Source organism: Silene latifolia, chromosome 2 (assembly GCF_048544455.1).
Source record: "Silene latifolia isolate original U9 population chromosome 2, ASM4854445v1, whole genome shotgun sequence".
NCBI lineage: Eukaryota > Viridiplantae > Streptophyta > Magnoliopsida > Caryophyllales > Caryophyllaceae > Silene > Silene latifolia.
Genome location: NC_133527.1, coordinates 113,585,142 through 113,605,845, shown reverse-complemented (window position 1 = coordinate 113,605,845; position 20,704 = coordinate 113,585,142). Strand labels below are relative to the sequence as shown.

Here is a 20,704-nt window from a genome sequence, read left to right as displayed (position 1 = left end):
ATGATGCATTTGAGGAGCAAAGGAATGAAATGGGCATCACGGAGTGGGCATGAAGGAATACAAGAAGTATAGCACGGGAATCCATAAGAATGAAGGAAGAGAAGTAAAGAAGACAACACGAAGAAAAGAACTGAAATAGAGTGGTGCCTCAATCAACTACGACCAGGCTTAATTGAGGATATAGTGTACTCGATTGAGTGACAACAGGCTCGATCGAGGAACCATTGTTTCCAGTATTTTCCGTAAATTTTCTTAAGTCGGTTATGTTTTGCTATAAATACTTAAATCGTACCCTAGTTTATTTTTACGCTTTATTTTACCTAGGGACGTATAGCTAGTCTAAAGACTCTCTTAGAATACTCTTAGATTAATTTATATTAGTTTTGCCTCGGATCTATTACTCTTTAATTAAGGTACTCGTTAATCTTTCTTTAGTTATTATTAATTCAAGTTCTATTTCATTCAATTATTTTGTTCATATTAATTATACCTTTAATCATGTTGTTCATTAATCTTATTGTTGTTATTCCGTTTATTATGAGTAGCTAATTTCATAATCTAGGGAGAAAGGGGATCTAGGTTGTTAGAAAAGGGGTTATTATGAATTGATTGTTAAATTGGTTTTGATTGTTGTTTAATTATCTTCTTACTTCTAATTAGTTAATTACTGATCAGAATTGATTAATCAGTCTTGCATAAACTAGGATTTTGACCGACCGGTTTAAGTCTACTATATGTCACGATAATTGAATTAGACCGACTTAATGATAGCGATTGCATGTTAAGTTTAGTTACAAAAAGACATATTAGAATTGACCGATCATATGACTTTCAACAATATAAATTGCTCAATCAATGAATTAAACCTTACCCTTGGATGACTACCTAGTGAACCCCATCCCTAAACTCTCTTAATATTATTGTTATTCATCTTTATTTCACTTGCTATTAGTTGTTAGAAATCGAACCACTCAAAACCACCATAAAATTCTTACCTTAAAGACAAACTTAAATATTAGCAAACTAGAACAATTAACTCGCCTCCCTGTGTATTCGACCCTTTCTTGCCACTAGCTACCAGTTAGTAGTAATTTAGGATTTATTTTGATAGGCCAATGGTTGAAAATAAACCTTGCCAAATTTAGCGCCGTTGCCGGGAAGGCAACAATTTTTCTGTTTGTTTTTGTTTATTTTTGTCTTTTGTCTCAGGGAGCATCAGTTCCTTGAGACAGTTTGATCTTTTCTTGTTGTTTTCGTGTATGCCCAGATCTCACAGGTCGGAGATTGTACCTTTTGATCCCGAGCCAGAAAAGACTTTTCGGTACAAACGAAAATTTCAAAGAGAAGTAAGTCAGGTGGAAGACTTGAGTACACTTGACTACGAGTGGTATACTTTCGTAGAAGATTCGTCGTAGAAGAGGACACACTTATTTCTACACATGTGGTTTCTACAACAACAAAGATGCCGACATTAGCCAGTCATTCTGAACCCACGGTTGATTCTATTCCTAAAGGTTTTAAGCTCCCTACCACTGATAAAGGGACTTTTGAGATCAAGCCTTCTTACATAAGTCTAGTTGAGAGAAATTTATTTGGAGGAACAGCAGGAGAGGACCCCGCCAAGCACATAGAGAAACTTCTTACATATTGCTGTTCTATTCCTTTAACAACTGGGGTGACTCAAGACCAAGTGAAACAAACTCTCTTTCCTTTCTTTTTGAAAAATGATGCAGCTGAGTGGCTACGTAACTTGGAAATGGAGGCTGATTCAATCAATAATTGGACTTCACTAGCTCTTGCATTCTACAAGAGGTATTTTCCACCGCAGAAGACTAATGCTCTTAGAAGCCAGATCACGAGTTTTAAACAAGGCCTTACCGAGAATTTTAATGAAGCCTGGGTTCGTTTCAAAAGGCTAGTTCGATTTGTCCCCCATCATGGCTTTCAGATTTGGTTTCTTTGCAACCAGTTTTACAATGGATTGTATGACGATCATAGGGCTTTGCTTGATTCTGTTGCTAATGGGAGATTCCAGGATAATACTAATGACAGTAATGCTTGGAAGTTGATTGATCAGATAGCTACTCACACAGCTAAGTATGGTAACCCTAGAGGTAGTAAGAAAGGAAGTGGTTCAGACAATGCTATTGCAGCACAGCTGGAGGCTTTAACGGCTCAAATAGCCGAGTTGAATACTACTCAGTCTTTGGGTAATAAGCAAGAGACGGTTCATATGGTTCAACAAGAATTGTCCTGCAAGAGATGTGGGATAGATGGCCACACTGCGGCGAAGTGTATGAGTATTATTGAACAAGTTCATGCCTTCCAGTCCATCAAGAAAGGTACTCCTTATTCTAACTTCCTCCCTAAAAGGAGTCAGATTGTTTTTGCTCAAGCCCCACCACATGCTTATATTATTCCTCCAAATCGTGGTAACCAACCACAAGGAAATTTTGTTCGGTAAAATCAAGGAGGTTTTCAACAAATTCAACCTCCTCTTCAAGCTCTAAGTAATGAGATGGTCGAAATGAAAGCTTTATTTCAACAAAGTTTGAAGATTCAACAAAAGCAAATGGCTCAGATTTCCGAACTCATGGCTCATAACAAGATGTTGGATACTCAAGTTGCTCAAATGGCGGCTCAAAATCCTCCAAAATAGTCCGGCCTTCCTCCTCAAGGTAAACAAGCACATGAGCAAGTTAATGTTATTTATTTGAGGAGCGGCACTACCTATCAAAGTCCAGACGTGCCCACTAATGAAGATGAAGTTCCCAATATGCATCCTAAGGGCTTGGGCAATCTCGAGTTGAGCGATGACGAGAAAGAAATTTGCAAAGATCAAACACGGGATAACCAAAAATACGAAAAAAGGAGGACTGACGTGAGTACTCGATAGAGCCAGTCCAGGATTGATCGAGGAACCAGCGTTCTCGATCGATTACACCACGGGCTCGATCGAGGCACCCCCCCTGTTGACAAAATTTCGTGTGTTTCAGCTACGGCATTGGAAGAAAATAGGTTCTTCGATCGAGTGACTACTGGACTCGATCGAGGCACCCCTGTAACTGACGATAATACTTCCAAACGTACTTCTAAAGAATTAGAAGTCGAGCCAATCAAAATTCAACTACCTTTTCCACAAAGATTGCATAAATCTAAGCTTGAACAACAATTTGGGAGGTTCATGGAGGTAGTGAAGAATCTCCAAGTGAGCGTACTGTTTACTAAATTGGTCACTCAAGTGCCAGCGTATGCTAAGTTTTCGAAAGAGATTTTGTAAAAGAAGCGGTCTTTGATGAAGTTGAGACGGTACCATTCACTCAAAAGTGTGCGGCCGCATTGCAAGCTAACTCCCCACCTAAGCTAAAGGATCCAGGGAGTTTTGCTATTCTTTTCATATTGGTAGTATAGCTATTGATAAAGCCCTTTGCGATTTAGGGGCTAGTGTTAGTGTCATGCCGTATTTAATATGCAAAAAGTTAAAGACAGATCAACTATGTATCACTAATATAACCTTGGAAATGGCCGATAGATCTTTAAAGAAGCCTTTAGATGTCTTAGAGGATGTGCTAGTTAGAGTAGGGAAGTATTTCATTCCAGTTGACTTTATCGTTATGGATATGGCTGAGGACTCTCAAGTACCCATCATTCTTGGTCGACCATTCCTTCACACTGTAAGAGCACTCATAGATGTTAGAGATGGTAGTTTGAAACTAAGAGTTGGGGATGACACTATTAGATTTGTTCTTGATAATTATTTAAAGCATCCCCATTCAGTAGCTCCTTGTTATATGCTTCATGTTGTTGATCCACTTATTCATGATTCCTTTACTTTGTGTTTTGACATGAATCAATCTGACACCCCTGCTGCTGCGTCATATCCATGGAGCAAGGAAGTGGATGAGATTGAGAGGTTGATCTATGGAGATGAGCCTCCTCCTAAGATGGTTTACAGCTGTGATGAGTCTTGAAATAGAAGCAGAGTTGGATGCTTTGGAAGCCGAGATATTCAGAGAGGAGCCTGTTGGAATTTATGAAATGAAACAAGCTCCTATGATGGATGAAGTGCCCTATCTTCTTCGTCAAGAAGATGACATGAAAAGCGATGAACATACTTGCTCGTATTTTATATTAGATTTTGATTTTGATGAGCAAGGACTTTATTAATTGCTTTTATTCTTTGCTTCAAATATTTATTGGTGTTACTTATGTTTGTGTGTAGAACATGCGCTACTTTTTGATTTTCTATTACGTGCTTTAAATTGTATTGATTGTAATTTGTATGGGCATTTGTTTTAATTGCAGAATATGTGCTCGCCAGATGAATACTCGATCGAGTGTCAAGGGGCTCGATCGAGTACCCACGCTTTTTGGGTCAGAAACGTAGCCAGACGATGATAAGAATTGTGCGGTTGGTTATTTTCCCTTTTTTTGCAGCTCGTTTGGGGGACTTCCTACGCTCTTACCCAGTATTCTCTTCCCTTGTACCTTCTTTTATTGTATTATCTCTAGTTATTTCCCATTCCTCTTGTTAGTTGTGCCCTTTAGGTTGCTGGAAATTTTTGTGTGATTGCTATTCTGTAGGCGTCACAATGAGGACACTGTGACATTTAGGTTTGGGGGAGGAGTCTTTAATTATGCTGTGTGATTTATTTATGTTGTGTGTATTTATATCAAAAATCCATAAAAATTTAAAACTCTCAAAATACAAAAACATGTTTTTCTTATTTTAGGTCGCGTCTTGGTGAATTAAATAACAATGTTGTTAAATTGCATTGTTTTTGCATTTGAGTCTCATATAGTTGTCCATGTACTTAGTTTTGACCCGTTATCATGGAAACAAAGCTCATAATTTAATTCTTAACCGTATTGATATGCCTTATGCTAATTAGATTTGACACAATTATGTTGGTAAACTACTTAAATTCTGAGGTCTATAGAGCTTCCTAGGCTAAGAACATCAATAAACTGGTCTCCTTTGTCAAATAGGCTTTAGCGTGGTTTCTCCTTGTGGAATATGTAATATCAAACTGCATAAGTGTGACATTGATTTCTTGATACTTTTATTGCTTTCATTTGACTAAGTACATGTGGATAGGTGGTTCTTACCGTTCAAATAAGCCATACATTATCCTTTTTGTTAGCCCGTTTGAACCCTTGTAGCCGTTCTATATCCTACATTTATATGCTACAATCCAAGAATTTGTCTACCCTATCGGGACAGTCGCAGTTTCTTGTTTATCATGTCTATTTTGCTATTATGGTTGGGATTGGGACATATTTTTGTCATGTGGGTATAGCAAACTACTTTTTAGCAATTGTGTTGTATCCTTGTGTTGGAAAAAGAAAAAATATGAAGCAAAAGAAAAAAAAAGAAAAAAAAAAGAGAAAAAAAAGGAAGAAAAAGTCGAAAGAAAAGAAAAGAAGAGAAAAAAAAAGAGAATTGAAAATTGATTGCTTCATTTGGTTTTGTCAAGGATCGAAAGGATGGTCGTTAGAGTCTAATGCATATTTGTAGAGTACTTCATTTGCTCTCATGTGTTGTAAACTTAAGATCATTTCTCTAAGTTTGGTTCACTTGTATTTATTACTATAGATTTGGTTTTGGTTTTGGTTTTGGTTTAGTGCTGCGACTACCGTCTTACCTCCACATATCCATAACGTGCTTTGGCACAAACCATTTCTATCCTTTTAACCCATTTGCCACTCTTATTGTCCTTGATACATGTACTTTTGTCTACATATTGGATGCATACTAGTTGGGGAAATCTCTATCACATTAGATTGCATGCATGTTTCATAAGTCGAGTGAGTGTTTCTACTTCTTTCTATCTTCACATATAACTCACCCTTACATACTTATGAGTTCATGAGTGAATCCGCGAGAATCCGACTAATGTGTCTCGCAAGATCGAAAGGTATTTGGCATTTATCTATAGTATGGTGACTTGAGACTTGAGCTACGTTTTCTATTTCCCGTACCTTTGAATTTGTTTTATTGGTACACTTTGGTAATTATTTTGTTACATTTATGGATAGCTCGGGATTTGTATGTGCATCAACATTAGCTCTGAGTTATTTATTCACCATTTTTATGATTGCCTTTTGTATTGTGTGTTGCTTTGCTTGAGGATAAGCATAGAGATGGTTTGGGGAGTTCCATGAGTCATAATTATATGCATATTTATGACTCCCCTTAATTGCTTTTGATACGGTTTTCGTGCTAGTTTATATTATTTACATGCCTTTTATGTTAGAACGTTGATACTTCCGCTATTTGATGTTTAATGCAGGAATGATTCATTTGAGTAGCAAAGGAATGAAATGGGCATCGCGGAGTGGGAATGAAAGAATACACGAAGTATATCACGGGAATCCATAAGAACGAAGAAAGAGAAGTAAAGAAAACAACACGAAGAAAAGAACTAAAACATAGTGGTGCCTCGATCAACTGTGACCAGGCTCGATCGAGGATATAGTGTACTCGATCGAGTGACAACAGGCTCGATCAAGGAACCATTGTTTCTAGTATTTTCCGCAAATTTCCTTAAGTCGGTTATGTTTTGCTATAAATACTTAAATCGTACCCTAGTTTAGTTTTACGGTTTATTTTACCTAGGGACGTATAGCTACTCCAAAAACTCTCTTAGAATACTCTTAGATTAGTTTATATTAGTTTTGCTTCGGATCTATCGCTCTTTAATTAAGGTACTTCGTTAATCTTTCTTTAGTTATTATTAATTCAAGTTCTATTTCATTCAGTTGTTTTGTTCATCTTAATTATGCCTTTAATCATGTTGTTCATTAATCTTATTGTTGTTATTGCCTTTATCAGTAGCTAATTTTATAATCTAGGGAGAAAGGGGACCTAGGTTGTTAGAAAAGGGGTTATTATGAATTGATTGTTAAATTGCTTTTGATTGTTGTTTAATTATCGTCTTACGTCTAATTAGTTAATTACTGATCAGAATTGATTAATTAGTCTTGCATAAACTAGGATTTTCATCAACCGGGTTAAGTCTAGTATAGGCCACGATAATTGAATTAGACCGACTTAATGATGCGATTACATGTTAGGTTTAGATCTAAAAAGACATATTAGAACCGACCGATCATATAACCTTCAACATTATAAATTGCTCAATCAATGAATTAAACCTTACCTTGGATGACTACCTAGTGAACTCGATCCCTAGACTCTCTTAATATTATTGTTATTCATCTTTATTTCACTTGCTATTAGTTGTTAGAAATCAAACCAATCAAAATCCCCATAAAATTTTTTCCTTTAAGACAAACTTAAATATTAGCAAACTAGAACAATTAAGTCGCCTCCCTGTGGATTCGACCCTTTGTTGCTACTAGCTACCAGTTAGTAGTAATTTACGATTTATTTTGATAGGTATAAGCGTGGGCCACAAGCTGGCCTGCAGGCGCGATGCCGCCTGCTGGTCCGTAGTCACGGGCCACCTGCACTCCAAGCCAAATTGTGGACATGCAGCGGTCTGAAAGCCACGCTCGGTGACGTAAAAATGCTTTCGACCGGATCTGTAATACCCGTCCTTTTAGAGACCCTTTGACCAGTGTTGACCGACCTTGGGAGCGGGAATAGTCTTAGAAAGACGTACCAAAGTTATCTTGGGTTACGAGTTGGGAGTGGTACTCGATAGAGTAGAGGCTACTCGATCGAGTAGCTTAGTTACTCGATCGAGTAGGGGGCTACTCGATCGAGTAGGTTGGGTACTCGATCGAGTATCGAGTTTGCAGCGAGGGTTTTATATCGCGTTTTGTTAAATCCGCAAATCATTTCCGCCTCATTCCTTCCATCCTTTAGTCACCTCTTTCCCTTCCCTTTACCACAAAACCTCCATGGAAGCCCTTTGAAGGTCCTCGTGCCTTAGGAGAGCGTAGCTTGAGTCGGGTAGCGGTCTTTTGCCGGGTTTCTCCTTATAGGTATGTCATAATCATCATCACTTTTCCCATCGTTGTGATTAGGGTTTGCTCGATAGTAATAGATAGTTGTTTTGCCCTTATATGCTTTGCTTGGTTGCTGGTTATGACATGTGTCGGCGCGGATTAGTTGCGGTTGCGTAAAGGTAGGTTCGCCTACTCAGTTTCTGTAGATAGCCTAGTGTGTCGATCGTTGTATCGTTGTTGTTGTGTTGTGATTTCGGTTGTGTGACGGTATGTAGACGATTGTGATTGTGATTGTGATTGTTTGTCTGTGGTTCTCGAGATGCGTTCTCGGCTGAGTGGAGTCACTTGCGGGAGTGGCTTCACGCCCTAGTTTCGCCCTTCGTGGAACCCGCCACGAAAGGGGATGTGCACATTAATGGGACAGGGTTATCGCTCGGTATGATGAGCGCGGCTTAGGTGGGAACGGCTGCGGTCCCACACTGGCAGGGCTGGTCTAGTGGACAGTCGATGACGCAGATGGAGTGGAGTACCTGATTGTGATTGATTGTATTGTGTTGGTTTGTTAGTGGTGGTTAACTTGGTTGTGTCTTATCTCAGTACTGACCTTGTGTGGTTGTCTTGTTTGTTTATGTGTCTGCCGTGATCCCTTATGGTGAGCAGTCTGTCTTAGCAGGTGTTGATGTGGTTGCTAGCTGGAGTCCGGGCAGGGATGAGTCGCCACGAGATTTAATAGTTATAGCAAGTAGTCCTTGAGTTGTATCTCTCATTTTATTAGTTGGGTAAATGGCTTGTAAAGTAACTTAATAGTTCTTTTATCGACATTTGATTATTACTATCCTCGGGCAACCGAGATGGTAACGCCTTTATATGCTAAGGAAGGCCTAGTTAAGGCTCCTCTGTATATGGGGGTGTTACCAAGTGGTATCAGAGCGACGATTTTGGAACCTGTAACAAATGAAAATAACGAACGTAGTGAGTCTAATAAAATGAACCTGGTGTATGTGTAATGGGAGCCCCGCTGATGCTAGATTTTGGGTGAGTAGGCGCCCTCATTTCAAAATCTTGGCCCCGTGACACTTAAGCCAGTCACATGGTATGGGAATGTGGAGTCCGTGTGTGTGTGTGTGTGATATGTATGATAAGCGAGCGGAGTTACCCTGCGGTTAAGCCGTTGCTAGAATTAATAAGTGTGATAGTGGCATATGGGCCATGTCAAGCAATCTTTGGTGACATTCGTAAAGTTCTTGGCGTGATTAGTAAGCTTACACGATAGTTATAAGATACGTGATAAAAGTTACGTAGTATAGATGCGTGAGAATGTGGAAGTGAATGTCGGGACATGAAAAGTGAAAGTGTTGGTATATGTTATAAGTTTACGGTAGTCATATACGAGTTTATGAGTTATACCGTAATTGCTATGATGATAATTATAGAATAGTCGAGTTGTAATTTAAAGCATGGCATATAGTAATACGTTAATATCCTGTTTATTGGTTGAAGTTTTTCCGCTGCGTAATAATTGATTTGTGTAAGATGATTTACTTATGATCGAATGTGGAAGGTGATAGATTAATCTATTATGATGTATATGCAATTATATGTCATATAAAAGAATGAATTAATGTTATTTACATGTTGCAAGTTGAATGAACGCAAAATAGGTAGTAATGTATAAGGTAAGTTCAAGTATAACATGATGGCCTGATTATGTTTATGCATGACTCGGTAGCAGGTAAACCGAGTTGGGTAATTGTGTAGCGTAGTGAGGCAATATGTTATGTGTGAGTAATGATTATAATGCGTGAATGAGTGTAATAATTAGTGCCGAATTCCGAACTTAGTTTGGAATCGACGCGTGATGTTGTTTTTGCAGGAATCTTCAAATTTCTTCATACTTCTGACCGTGTACTTAACCATACTTGACCGAGTGCGAGTGCTTACTAGACCGAGTAGACCTCACTCGATCTAATTAGGAAGCTATGACGTCAGGATGTGGGAAAAATTCCCGCAGACACTCGATGAAATGGCTCCTACTCGATCGAGTAGGGTGGTACTCGATCGAGTACCCTAGACACTCGATCGAGTAGGTTCTTGTGACATGATGAGGCATACGGGTTTCTTAAAACCCCAAGTCTTTCCCATTCTCCTCATTCTTCCTCTATATTTCGAAACATCTAAACCTATTTCCTCTCAAAATCTCTCATACTCTTGGGTTAGTAGTGATTCTTGGGGTTGATTTTTCTTGTTTAATTTCGTTCCCTTACTTTATCACTTAATCAAGGTATGATTTCTTCTCTATTTCTATGTTTTTATGCTTTAAACTTGTTGAGGATGGTTATGTAATCTGAAATTTTCGATTTGGGTGGATAGATTGTTACTTTTAATGGTTGAAATATGATTCACATGCCTACTTTTCGTGTTTGTTGGTGATTAATTGCTGTAAATTAGACTAGAAATTTGCAATTAGGGGGCCGAAAATTCTAGGGTTTACAAAATTGAAATTGATTTTTAATTGATTTACATTGATTAGATGATGGAATTAAGTATTATACATTGTTTGTATCATATTGGAGAATGAATTTTGATGATTTTCACCTTAGAAAGTTGCCTTAAAACTCCGTCTTAAAAGTGCCTTAAGTGGAAATTCGTGATATATATGTGGAATTTGGCGTTGTATATGAATGTATAGGTAAAGGTTGAACTTCAATATGATAGTAGTGATGATAAAGGATGAAGAACATGCCAAAATAATCACAGCTGTAGAGACCGTCTGACAAGCTTACCTGAGTTAATTTCTTTTTTCTAATATTGAAGATGATGATCATATGTTCTAAATTACTTCTCCACGAACTTGTATATTGCCTCACATGTTGTTGGAAATGTTGTGGAGTAGCCTTACAATCATGCTAGGATATTGGAATTCGTTGAACATGTGTATTCACCATGACAAATTTTTCATAGCCGTGATTTGTGAGTAGTTGTAAACTGAGTTTATATATATCAATTCAAGGAAACTATTGGTGAAATGTGTGTACCTAGCTGAACATTCAAGTTTAATGGCATGAATTATGTGCTTCAAATATCAAACTGGTTGATGAGTTAGTGAACTTGGCTGAGTATATAGAACTCAAATTGCATGAAGTATATGTTTACATGTTTTATACAAAGTTGTTTACATCATGTGCCGAAACAGATGCCGAGACCGACCACGGGGAACCGTCAGAGTAAACGGGGAAGGGCTTCACAGCCCGAACCTGGGGAGGGTAGTAGACCTGTGGTACCCGCAGTTTCGGAGTACCCCAATGTTGTTTTTGTCGACTTCAAGCAGAGAGAGCGTTTTGTAGCTTTACAAAAACGCAAGATGAGACCTACGAGGTGTATAGACACTACTTTGTTGGAGGATTTGGGAATAGAGACGGATGTCCGTCACATATTCGAGACTTTGGGTTTTACGGGTTTGTATAGGCTGAGGAAACATACTTATCCTTTCCTCACTTTGGAGTTTATGAGCTCCTTTAGCTATGACCTAGCGGGCCAGACCGTTGAGTTTAGGTTGATGAATACCAGTTTTCTGTTGACTATGGATTTGTTTGCCTCTCACCTTGGGTTGGCCAAGCCTCCCAAGGACTCCATCACCGATATTCCAGCCGAGTGCGGTGTCCGCCCCTGATGCCTTGTCGACCGGGAAGCAAGCTCCCACCTCGAGCAACATGCGATTAATGACGTTCAAAGCATGTCACCTTGAGGGTCTTTCTCCGTTCTCTTTCGAACCTCCTTTATGACGGGAAGGATATCGATGGAACCGAATAATCATGAGGTCTTGCTTCGATGTCTTACCTCAACCTGGAGCGGGCCGGGAAAGTGGTCTTTAATGCTCCTTCTATGGTTTGTCTTTGCCCTTGCCTTGATGGCTTCGCCTCTTCCCGTGCACACGAGTTGTGGCGCTATCGCCACTCGGTTAGCTGAAAAGCTAACCACTTTTGAGGCTTCTTCGGAGTACGTGCCTCTAGCTACCCCAGTGCCTACCATGGACCGTGACTACTACCTCGACCTGAAGTGGTTGAGGACCTTGGCTGACGGTAGTCTAGCGTGGAGGGTGTGGGGCATGAGTTGGATGAAAATTACAGCTCCTGAGCACCTCCCACCGACGGAGCCCTTAGAGCCGGCGGTAGTGGCTGTGGATGTGGACGATGAGGAGGAGGAGGAGGATGAGGTTAGACCCCGCCAGCTGCAGACCTATCTCATCGATGACACCATTCTCGAGGTGATGCCGGAGCCGACGAAGGGCGAGAATGCGGGAGTTGCGGTGGTGGAGAGACCTAGGTTGGGGAGAGGACCACGTCGAGTGAGGGAGAGGGCCTCGGAGACTAGGCCACAGCCGGTAGCGCCACAGCAGCAGCAGCATCCTTTCCCGTGCTACCCTTACCTCGACACCCCGGAGACGCGATCCAGCTACTTAGCAGAGCGAGTGTCATCTACCTTGACACTCAGGAACATGCACGAGATGGCATACACTCAGGGGATAGGGACCGAGGGACCTCACCCAGTTTAGTGGAGTGGAGTTGGGGACTACTCAGGGATTTTCCATTCCTACGGGGTGGAACAGTCGACGTGGGGGACACCTCAGTCCTTTGCCTACGGTGGCTTGACCCCATGGTATGTGAGCCCGGGAGCAGGAGCAGGATTTGATGCGGGTGTTGGTTCATCGGGTGCAGGTATGCCTGGAGGTGGAGGGGGTGATGATGAGGTGATGGTTGATCAGCAGCAGCAGCAGCAGGAGTGATACTCCTTACTCTTATCTTTGTTTATGGTAGTTGATGCTGGTAGTAGTGTTAGACGTTTGTAGTTGTTTTATTGAGACACGGTTTATGAACTTGTATTGTTGGCCATAAGGCCAGATTTGCTTTTTTGACCTTATTGCAGGATGATTGGGAGTCGGGGCATCATCCCGACTCAATTTATGTGACGGTCATGTATATATATATTGGTTTATGACAGGTGGTGTAAGGAACTTGGCCTGTAGGTACTCGACAGAGTACCCCGTACTCTATCGAGTAGCTGCAGGAAAGGAAGAGAGAAAGCATTCTGAACTCGAGCTACTCGATCGAGTAGCCAAGACACTCGATCGAGTAGCATGGCACTCGATCGAGTACCCTCACATACTCGATCGAGTAGCACTGTTACAGGAGGTTTTCAAAAATTAAAAGTGTGCAATTGTTTTATAATTACAAGTTTGATATTTAACGTGGTTGTTAGTGCTTAATAACATCTGGGAACCGTTAATTTCATATGTTAGAAGTCGTGCTTGAGTTTTCTATGTACCTATTTGTAACAAGTAGTGAAGTGGTGACGATTTCTTGTTGTTTCTAATATTACATATGCCATATTTCCATCTATCCTTTGAAGTTACATCCTTTCTTACATTTGGGCATACAATGTTAACATGCTTTATCAACGGCGGCTAGTTATTCCGGTGATTTGTGTATGATTTCTAGGTTATCGAGCACATAGTTAGTAAGAAATGTCCATAACAAATAATATAGCTTTTAACTAATGTAACGCTACAAGTAATAGGTAATGTGTCTTGTGATTTTGACGGTGAACTTCGGGGACGAAGTTCCTTTTTAGAGGGGAAGAGTAATGTCGCGAAAGGAAAAGGCTGTTTTGAATTATATTTTGCTTGTTTATAATGTTTTATTGGTATTATGTTTTGCTTTAATTACAAAATTTCCGAAGTATATGTGATTACTTTAGTTCTTTAAAGTGAACGTGTTGTATGTTTCAATGGGCGGTCATGAAGAAATAGTTATGGTGCAATGAATCGTAATTGAGTTACGTTGTTGAGTAACATGGTGGCATTATGAGACATGTTCCGGATTGATAGTTTGATAGTTGTTACCATATGTTGGGTGATCGTGGATTGTGCTTCGCATTGCGAAAGTGATGTTTTATATATATATAGTGTAACGGTTGACGGTGATAATGTGCGTATGATAGTAGTAAGAGTCGTTACGAGTAGAGCGTAGACAGTGATGATGATGACATGGGGGATGGTATTTCTGGGGAGTCATGACTTGAGTGGGAAGAATAGCAGTGTCGTGTTTTTCCGTGTCTTATATGTTGGGATAGGTGAGTTGAACTTCGGGGACGAAGTTCTTTTAAGTTGGAAAGACTGTAATACCCGTCCTTTTAGAGACCCTTTGACCAGTGTTGACCGACCTTGGGAGCGGGAATAGTCTTAGAAAGACGTACCAAAGTTATCTTGGGTTACGAGTTGGGAGTGGTACTCGATAGAGTAGAGGCTACTCGATCGAGTAGCTTAGTTACTCGATCGAGTAGGGGGCTACTCGATCGAGTAGGTTGGGTACTCGATCGAGTATCGAGTTTGCAGCGAGGGTTTTATATCGCATTTTGTTAAATCCGCAAATCATTTCCGCCTCATTCCTTCCATCCTTTAGTCGCCTCTTTCCCTTCCCTTCACCACAAAACCTCCATGGAAGCCCTTTGAAGGTCCTCGTGCCTTAGGAGAGCGTAGCTTGAGTCGGGTAGCGGTCTTTTGCCGGGTTTCTCCTTATAGGTATGTCATAATCATCATCACTTTTCCCATCGTTGTGATTAGGGTTTGCTCGATAGTAATAGATAGTTGTTTTGCCCTTATAGGCTTTGCTTGGTTGCTGGTTATAACATGTGTCGGCGCGGATTGGTTGCGGTTGCGTAAAGGTAGGTTCGCCTACTCAGTTTCTGTAGATAGCCTAGTGTGTCGATCGTTGTATCGTTGTTGTTGTGTTGTGATTTCGGTTGTGTGACGGTATGTAGACGATTGTGATTGTGATTGTGATTGTTTGTCTGTGGTTCTCGAGATGCGTTCTCTACCGAGTGGAGTCACTTGCGGGAGTGGCTTCACGCCTAGTTTCGCCCTTCGTGGAACCCGCCACGGAAGGGGATGTGCACATTAATGGGACAGGGTTATCGCTCGGTATGATGAGCGGGGCTTAGGTGGGAACGGCTGCGGTCCCCCCGCGGTGGTCTAGTGGACAGTCGATGACGGAGATGGAGTGGAGTACCTGATTGTGATTGATTGTATTGTGTTGGTTTGTTAGTGGTGGTTAACTTGGTTGTGTCTTATCTCGATCATCGACCTTGTGTGGTTGTCTTGTTTGTTTATGTGTCTGCTGTGATCCCTTATGGTGAGCAGTCTGTCTTAGCAGGTGTTGATGTGGTTGCTAGCTGGAGTCCGGGCAAGGATGAGTCGCCACGAGATTTAATAGTTATAGCAAGTAGTCCTTGAGTTGTATCTCTCATTTTATTAGTTGGGTAAATGGCTTGTAAAGTAACTTAATAGTTCTTTTATCGACATTTGATTATTACTATCCTCGGGCAACCGAGATGGTAACGCCTTTATATGCTAAGGAAGGCCTAGTTAAGGCTCCTCTGTATATGGGGGTGTTACAGGATCGCTTTAGATCTGTCAGTTTCGTCTCGGCAAAGGTCTCGAAATGATGTTGAGATATTCGGAGTCGCCCTCAAGTATTTATGGGATGCTTGGAACCCGTTCAAATCCACTTTATACCTAGGTCAATCAAGGCAAAAAGCAGTGTTTGACATAGGTACTAAAGATAAGGACTCGTCCCCCTTTTAGCATTCTATGCCTAAAATGACTCTCGTACGCCCCAGATAAGGCCATCCACTATCCAAATATTCTGAGTAAGGGGTGAGGGTACGTATTGGGAAGCCCTTTAATCAGACACCCAATCCCGCCCGCGTTAGCGACCTCTACTAATCGATCGTGGTTTTTTAAGTGCAAAAGTTGATAAAACGGTTTAAATGCATGAATGTGCATCCAAAAGTCTTAACCTAACATGTGAATATTTTCTAAGTCGGTTGTTTATGCATGTACCAAGAAATTGGTGTCGAAGTTGGATTTAGATTGATTTGCATATGAAAACGGAAATTAAACATCCATTTACCAAATTCAGGTCATGATGCTTAACACGATCCATTTATTTGAAAAAGGGTGTCAAATGACAAAGTGTAAAAACGTAAGCTTGTGAATCTGATCCGTCATGTATTCGGATTAACCGTAATCGGGATCGTCCTAGACAAATGCTAAAACGGGACAGAACAATGCCAGGCAGCTCCATTGGGGCGCGAGCCTAGTGGCGAGGGAAAGGGCTCTGCCCAGGTTTTTAAAATATGCAAACAGACGTCCTCTTGGGGCGAGAGCCATGAGCCGACCCAAAGGGGTGTCTCCTGGTTGTTGAAAAGGTTATTTAAAACCGTATTTTTGACTAAATGATTTGCAAGTATGATTTGCACGACTCAGAATAATTACTATTATGTAGTAATATTCGTTGTCGGATTTGCAAGTTTGAAAAGTGTAGTTTATAAATAAAAATGTAAAATATGTGTGCTTAACTATTTTATCACCGTACTCGATTTAAATCGACATGGTATTTGTTTTAACCAAGGGTGTAATACTACGGTTTTATGTGTCTGAGGGTACTCTATCGAGTGGGGCTTACTCTGTCGAGTAAGTTGGTTTTTATGCAAAACAGTAGTCTGCCTGTAGGGTACTCGCTCGAGTAAGCTTGGCACTCGATCGAGTAAGGGTCACTCGATCGAGTAAGTGACTTACTCGATTGAGTAAGTCGGTTATCGGGTGATTTGCGACGGGTTTGTTAATAATGTGGATTAATATATATTAAGTTCCGTCATCTTTCTTTAAACACTTTTACAAAACCAAAATCATAGTCAAGAGAGCATTCAAGTTACGTTGAATCATCCTTCCGCATTATTAGCAAATCCCGAAGCTAGAGGTGTCGGTTTTCATCATTCTTTACACCTTTGTGATCCTTGTATCGTGGGTAAGTTCTACATATCATTTTTAGATCATTTGCTTAATGTTGGTTAAACCCTAATTTGGGGATTTGGGGGTTTTTGTGATTATGTGGTTACGGTAGTGATAATATGTATATATGTATAGGAGGAGGCTTTATTGAGGAGAGATTCTTAGTAGCTGCTTAGATCGTCTGATTTCGTGTTGCTTTCCAGGTAGGTTTCCCTACTCAGTATTAGTTACATGATATGTGTGGTGGTTGTATTGTGGTTATTGATTAATTATATTGCTGGTGATTGTGACGGTTGTTGGTTTATATTGTTGATTGTTGTTGTATAATTATTTGTGATATTCGGGGTGCGTACCTGGCTGAGTGGAGTCACTTGCGGGAGTGGCTTCACGCCCTTGGTTCGCCCTCTGTGGAACCCGCCACAGGAGAGGATGTGCACATTAAGGAAACTTAGGTTTATCGCTCAGTGGTTGATGAGCGGGGATTTTGTGGGTATGGCTGCGGCCCCCCACTGGCGGTGTGGAGTACTTGTTGCGATGGGTACTTTGGCAGGACTACACACTTTAGTGTGTAGTCAGTTATGTGGAGAATGATTATGGAGTTTGGAGGATTGCTGTGTTGTTGAGCTGTTTGTGTACTTGTTTCGTTGTGGCTTTGTGTTGTGTAATTAGTACTGACCCCGTATAAATGTTTTAAAAACTGTGGTGATCCATTCGGGGATGGTGAGCAGATATTGAGCAGGTATGATATGACGCATATGGGATAGCTGGGATGAGTCATCACGTGGTTATAGAACAGTCTTCCGCTGTGTCAGACGATGTCTTATAGTTATGACAGTTTTGCTAGTAGACATTTTTGGGAACTTTATATTTCAGTTTAATAGTTTTGATTTAGACATGTAATCACTTAAATCGTATTTACTTTTAAAGTATGTTTCTTTATTGTCTTATGATTATCATTGCCTCGGGTAACCGAGATGGTGACGTTTCCATACCTTAAGTGGTCCTGGTAAGGCACTTGGAGTATGGGGGTATCACAAAGTGGTATCAGAGCGACGATCCTGAAACCTGAAACCAATGAACCTAATGAACATAGGGAGTTAAATTAAAATGAACCCGAGGTAGAAGTTGTAGGACCTAATGCAAAGGCTTGGGAGACGTCCTAAAGTCGCGAAGTCGCCCTACAATTTTGAACCGGTCACATGGGGTGCGTGTCGGGATCGTATGTGTTATCTTCTTGTTTGTATGTTTATGTAATAACATGTGGTGAATCAGTGGATGTATAAATGTGGGGGATAGGAGGTATGGAATGAAGATGATGATTGTGTGATTTGTATGTTGGATGAATGAAGGCATGTTGTTTGTTTTATAATGTGGCATGTTAGAAATACGGAAGTAAAGTTGTTTGTTTGAGTATATACAGAGTTGCTTATATATATATATATATATATATATATATATATATATATATATATATATATATATATATATGTATTGTTGTTGTCGTTATATTGGTAGTATAAAAGTTGTATATAAAGTTGGGAAAGAAAGATAAGCATGCGGGTAGTTATACAAGTCTGCATTACTCGATCGAGTGGGGGGCACTCGATCGAGTAGGTGAGAGGCTCGATCAAGTGGGGCTGACTCGATCGAGTAGGTAGTTTTATGTTTTCTGGGCAGAAGAAGGTTTTTGGGCGCTCGATCGAGTAAGTAGGGGCACTCGATCGAGTGGGGTAACCTCGATGGAGTGGCTAGTCAGCTCGATCGAGTGTGTTTTTGGGAGTTTTCTAACCAGGTTCTGGAGTCGAGGTACTCGATCGAGTAGGTGGGGCAACTCGTTCGATTGACCTCAACTCGATCGAGTAGGTGTAGGGGCTCGATCGAGTGGGTTTTATACAGGTCGTATGCGTGTTTTGAGGTGTGGGATATGTGTTTATATCTACCGTTTCTTATATAGTGACAAGATACCGCCGAAAAGAACCGCCTTGTATGCTAGAGCTGAGAGTATGACCGTGGATGACATAGTGAAGATGTTGGAGCACCAAGATGCTCTTACGGAAGCTTTGAAAAGAGTGGGAAAGGATAAGGATGCTGATCACTCCAAAATAAGCATTCACATAGCTAGGTTCAACCCTAAGAAGTATAAGGGGAGTGGGGCGCCAATTCTGCTGGATAATTGGCACAGAGAGATGGAGAACATTCTTGAGTTAGTTCATTGCCCGGAGGAGATGAAAGTGGAACAAGCTGCGTTCTACTTAAGGGAAGCGGCCGGTGAGTGCTGGGATAAGGTTAAGGTGAGTGCTAGGGAGATGTATATGAAGTAGGGGCTACCTGTAATACATTGGGATGAGTTCGGGAAAGCTATGAGACGTGAGTTTGTGCCGGAACATGTGAGGTGTAAGCTGAGGGAAGAGTTTGATGACTTTAAGATGACAACTGATATGACGGTAGCTGATTACTACCGCAAGTTTAATGAGAAGTCCAGGTACAAGAAGAGTAACCATCATCAGGTGAGAGCATATTCGTCGAGCTCGGGGTTTAGTGTGCTGAGGCTTCATATGGGCGTGGCCGTGGTAGTGGTGGTGGTAGTTGGGGTATGACTTGTTATAACTGTGGTGGTGTGGGCCACAAAAGATATGAGTGCACCAGTGCGGTGAGTGGGGGTTTCAGGAGACCGTCACAGGGGAGTTTCTCACATGGTCCTACACAGATTTATGCTAGTAACAGGCCGGTTGGGTCATGGAACATACGGGAAAGGTCAGAGCAACAACGGTGGGGCTAACCGCAATGGCGGTAATTCTTATCAGAAACCGGCTACAAACACCAACAACAACCAGGGGTCGGGTGCTAAATCGACTACCTCAGCTAGTAATGTCCAGGGAGGTGGGCAGAAGACCAGTGGCAAGCTGTTTATGATGGAGAAGAAAGCAGCTGAGGATGATGCTCATGTTATCACCGGTACATTCTTGTTAATGGTGTTTTTACCTTTGTCTTGTTTGATTCGGGAGCGTCACAGTCATTTGTATCATCGAGTTATGTTGAAAGGTTGGGCTTGAGTGAGTATGAGTTCGTAAGAGAGGAAATTTTTATACCTTCGGTTGAGTTTGTATCTTGTGGGAGGTTGTATAGAGGTGTGTCCATGATAGTTGGGCAAGTTTATCTACCTGTAGACTTGTTGGAGTTTCCTTTAGATGGTTTTGAGATGATAGTCGGGATGGATTGGTTGGGAAAGTACAAGGCTAAGATAGATTGTCATCAGATGAGAGTTTCTTTGAGAGGTCCTAAAGGGATTAGTGTGTCTTATCGTGGGTTTGTGGTCAAACCTAAAGTTAAGTTGATTGCAGCAGTGACCTTGAAGTCCTATCTGAGGAAAGGGTGCCCATTGATCTTGTGCCATGTGACGGATCATAGAGTGGAGAGTCCGACAGCTGAGCAGATACCAGTGGTGGGAGTGTTTCCAGATGTCTTTCCAGAGGAGATTTCGGGGTTACCACCGAAGAGGGAGATAGATTTCAGTGTTGAGCTTAAACCGGGGGCGAGGCCAATCTCTAAGGCACCGTACCGTATGGGTCCTAAAGAATTGGAAGAGCTAAGGAAGCAGCTGGATGATTTGATTGAGAAGGGATACATTAGACCTAGTGTATCACCGTGGGGAGCACCAGTTTTGTTTGTGAAGAAGAAAGATGGGAGCCTGAGGTTGTGCATCGACTATAGGGAGCTGAACAGAGTGACAGTAAAGAACAAGTATCCTTTGCCAAGTATAGATGATTTTTTTGATCAGTTGAGTGGTGCAGCAGTCTTTTCTAAGATTGATTTGAGGTCGGGTTACCATCAGGTGAAGATTAGAGAAGAGGACATACCAAAGACAGCTTTCACGTCGAGGTATGGTCATTATGAGTATGTGGTGATGCTGTTTGGGTTATCTAATGCACCTGTTGTGTT

The 20,704-nt window shown here is 41.1% G+C and overlaps 1 non-coding gene across 1 annotated transcript; it reads right to left on the bottom strand.

Annotated features, from left to right (window-relative positions):
- Positions 1–1,837: 1,837 nt before the first annotated feature.
- On the bottom strand, positions 1,838–1,944 carry LOC141645220 (small nucleolar RNA R71). Its single transcript, XR_012544804.1, has one exon. It is a non-coding gene; the product is annotated as a small nucleolar RNA R71 (small nucleolar RNA).
- Positions 1,945–20,704: the final 18,760 nt, after the last annotated feature.